Source organism: Manis pentadactyla, chromosome 2 (assembly GCF_030020395.1).
Source record: "Manis pentadactyla isolate mManPen7 chromosome 2, mManPen7.hap1, whole genome shotgun sequence".
Lineage (NCBI taxonomy): Eukaryota > Metazoa > Chordata > Mammalia > Pholidota > Manidae > Manis > Manis pentadactyla.
In genome coordinates, this window is record NC_080020.1 from 74,421,561 (window position 1) to 74,426,143 (window position 4,583).

Here is a 4,583-nt window from a genome sequence, read left to right on the forward strand (position 1 = left end):
TCCTGCTTGGAGATGCCGGTGCCGAAGGCGCCCCCTTTGCTCACCCAGTAGATCTTCAGGCCACATCAGTCAGCAGCTTCCTGTTCCTGAGCTATGCCCAGTCTTTGCCTCTCTTCGCCTCGCTTCTCAGCCTCCTCTCCCCGACCAGCCGGAGCCGCCACTGCACCTCATCCTCCAGGCTGTCTCCCGCTCCAAACATCCGCCACACTTTACTCCACGGAGACCCACTTGTTGACAAGGCCTTGCTGACCGCGTGGCCGGACAGCCATGTGAGCCCACTCTGACCAGGCCCTCCAGAGGGACACTGGGAAACACCCAGGACTGGTGACTGCTTGTCTTGGCCAGTCTCCTCGCCCCCTGTGGTAAGCTCCCACCATCTGACTGATATAAGAAATAGCTGTTGTGCTGTTGCTGATTCAGGTGCCAGGCATTTTTAGCCTCCTAAGGCAGGATGTCCCAGACGGTGGTCTTCACACTGTTGGGTATACACTTGACAAAATAGCTGCTGTTCTTACTTTGGACATTAAGCATCTGCTTGTCCACCTCCTTCATGGGCAGGGGTCCCTGAACATGGTGGCCACGGTCAGATATTGGCCATGGCAGGGGTTACAGGCAGCCATCACGTTCTTGATGACTAACATCTGCTGGGTGAGGTCTGGCGCCATCAGGGTCTGGTACTGCTGGCTGCCCTGGCCTGTGAGTGGAGTGAAGCAGCAGATAAAGAAGTGTTGGTGGGGAAGTGGACTATGTTGATGGATAGCTTGCTGTAGGGTAGCCAGGAAGCACAGGCAGGTAGTGCCTGCAGTAATGGAGACCAACACCAGGGTGTTTCAGCTCATTGTTGGGTGTGGTCAGACTCAGGCTTATGCACTGAATGTCACAGAGGGCTTCATTATCAGTGCAGTAGGTCTTGTCTGTGTTTTCTAGGAACTGAAACTGGGGACTGAAAGGGTAGCATGATAGGGCTTCACTACCCTGTCCAACAAGAGCACCATGCTGAATGTGTTCATAATCTTGTCCAGGTACTCTTCTTGGATCTTGCTTATGAGGAGGGTGCCCATTCCAGATTCAGTCCCAACCAGGGAGGGTGTCAGCTGGAAGCCCTGTAGGCAGTCACAGCTTGTGGCCTCTTTCCTCAGGACATTTTAATAATGCAAAATTGTTCATAGTTCTAAATGAAAAATATAAAATCATGAAATATTTACAAAATGTTATTTTAAGAAGAAATTGTAGGAGAAAATTTATCTATGGTTTAAGCAAAGATATATTCAATACAAGAACAAAAGCATGATATGTAAGGGGAAAAATGATACTGTTACATTGGACTTTACCAAAATTTAAAATTATTGTTCTACTTATAGCGCTGTTAAGTGAATGAAGGGACAAGGGATATACTCAAAGAAAATGTTTATGGGTTAAATTTCTAATTCAAGACTCGTTTGCAGAATGTGTAAAGAAATCTCACAACTCAACAGTAAGAAAATAACCTAATAAACAATATGGGGGAAAGATCTGAAGATAGGTGTCACCAAAGAAGATAGAGATATGGCAATAAGTCTATGAAAAGATGCTCAACATTATTAATCATTAGGGAGTTGTTATCTCAATGAGATAACACTATATACTTATCAAAATACCAAAAGTAAGCAAATAAAATAACAATAATAAAACTGGCCATATCAAGGAATGCCAATAATGCCATGCACTACAGGTCTCACACAATTCTGTTAGAAACACAAAATCATACATGGAAAACATTTTGACAGTATTTTATGAAGTTTAATATAATTCTAGTTCCAGTATGAACCAATTGTATTACTAAAGAAAATGAAAAACTTTGTTCACACACATACACACATGCACACATGCGCACACACACACACACACACACACACGCAGCTGTATACAAACATAGCAGCTTCACTCACAATCACCAAGAATTAGGAAAAAAAACTTGCCTTTCAGTCAGTGAGTGCATAAATAGACTTTTGTATATCCTTACAGATAACTCCTAAATCTTCAATACATTTGGCTAAGTGAATGAAGTTAGACACCAAATACTACCAACTGTGTGATTCCATTTATATATGATATTCTGGAAAAGATAAAACGATAAGGATGGAAAATAGCCGTTGGTGCTATGCCCTGGGATTTGGGAAGAAGAGGCTGAATATAAAGAGGCATTTGGGATGATGGAATTGTTCTGCATGAAATTGTAGTGGTAAATATACATTTTTAAGAATTTGTCAACACACATGGAACCGTGCATTACAAAGTGATTTTTAACACATAAATTTTTAAAAATAAGGATAGTTAAATAGATGGAGTATAACAATATAAATGAACTACAACTGAGTCATATAACCACACTGAAGGGGATGGGGAAAAAAGCTGTTGGAAATAAATTTGGAAAATAGTGTTTTGACTGGATATTGTTAGTATAAATAAATAAGGAAATGTATGCAAACACTCTACCTGGAGGGTATGTTTCTTCCTTGGATATTGCTTAAGAAATCCAAAACTACTTTATTTTCATAATAGGGCTGAACAAGTAAGTACATGTTTGTATATAATTAAAGCCAGGTTTCTCACTGTTGGGGAAAATGGAAGGTATAAATGACTAAATGTGTAGTACTAGAATAAATGCTGTGCTGCTGGACTGGAGTGTCAATACTAAATGTAGGTGATAGACAGATTACAGATTTCATGCATACATGCATGCACACAAAATTACAGATATGTGTACATGCAGGAATTGATGAATATATATTCCTAGATCTATTCACTAAGAGGAATTAGAAGCAGCAGCAATAAGCACACCACTACCTATATCTTGGTTTCTAAACATAATTTTGCAATAAAGGACCCAGGGCTCCTTGGTAAAGTTATTGATTTCAGGTTTGTGGCAATAAATATGCAAGATGAGCCTAGAGCATTTAGTGGCATCAGAGACCAAAAGCATGTTAAAAGGACACAGGGACCAATCTTAAATAGCTCCCAATGGATCAAGCTGAATAACAAAATAGGGAATGACAGAATAGGATTATAATCACCAAATATCCATGAGTTCATCTGGCAATAAATAAATAACTGAACAAATAAATGGAAAGAAATGACATCTCTTCTTTGTAGACAAGTAGGTAAAGAAGGAGTGAGGGATACAGAAAATCATCATTAGGACACCACAGTAGTAATTGCTGCAGGCAAGATCTTCAGTGGGTGATGAAATAGTGCATGTTTGAGCAGAAGTAGTTATTTTCATATTCTCAAAATATCTTCCCTCAATTATTTAGTAATTACAAAAGGAACAATAGTGACTTCACAATGTAGAATCCTGACAGACATACTCTTTACACAGTTAAGGTAACATGAATCATGCTTAATGAGATAATTTATACCCTAATATGGTGCACTGAGAAAGGATCATGACTCCTGTGGTATTCTTCCCCAAAATGCATAACCTCAGTGTACTCATTAGAAAATAACAAACTCAAATTGAAGGGCACTGTAAAAATAAACTGGCCATTACTTTTCAAAATGTTCAAGGTCTTGAAATGCAATAAAAGACTTGAGGAACTTTCACAGATTGGAGAGGATTAAGAAGATACAACAAGTAAATGCAAGGGGATCCCAAACGAGAAGTCTATTAATGGAGAAGAAAAAAAGATGAATTGTGAACAAATTCCACTGTTTAATAGTACTGTACCACAGTTAGTTTCTTAGTTTAATCAATAGTACTGTGCAAAAGTTAATTTCTTAATCTTGAAAATTATCCTCCATTATGTAAGGTGAATATTCATGAGGAAAAATTAGGTAAAGGATATAGTAGAATTGTCTATTTTTGTTTACAACCCTCCTGTGAGTCTAAAATTATGAGATTGCTAAAAGTTTTAAAAAGTTTGTAGGGTAACATTGAGAAAATTGTCTTGAACCAAGAGAAAAAGAAAAAGAAACGATGTGAAAAATGTCACAAATATTGATAAATATAAAATACCAATCCAAGTAGTTCGAACAATCTGAAAGAGTAAAACTGCAGAAAATAATAAGGGAATATTCAAACCACAACAGAATTTAGAAATAATATTCACAATTAGATTAAATGTGTCCACTAAATGACTCACAAAATAAATGTTGAAATCCCTTTTCCTAAACACAGGCAATAGATTTTCAAATTCACAAAAACAAAGAGAAGATTGCCTAAGCTTAAAAAATAGAAACACACAAAGAATAACAATAGCAAAAATAAGTAATGCTAGACTTCTCATTGAATATATTGTACGATATGTAACCAAGGAGAAATTTCCCCAGAATTCTGACAAAAATTAATCTGGAACAGAATTATATGACTAATAAAAATTTAAACAAAAAGGCAAAAAGCAAAAATAACAAAAAGAAAATATTTGTAGATATGCAAGGTCTTGAAGTGTCTGTTATCATATTTGTTAGTTCCAGAAAAAGAAATTGCTTGAACATATATTTCCAGCAAAACGAAGAATGAAGAACAGGAATTTCCACTGGAAAATATTCCAGGAACAAATGAGCAACCCTTTAGAAAGCAATTGTGTTATATAGAACATTAACAC

The 4,583-nt window shown here is 37.4% G+C and overlaps 1 pseudogene; it reads right to left on the reverse strand.

Annotated features, from left to right (window-relative positions):
- Nucleotides 1-209: 209 nt before the first annotated feature.
- LOC118913790 (tubulin beta chain-like) lies at nucleotides 210-1,145 on the reverse strand (annotated as a pseudogene).
- Nucleotides 1,146-4,583: the final 3,438 nt, after the last annotated feature.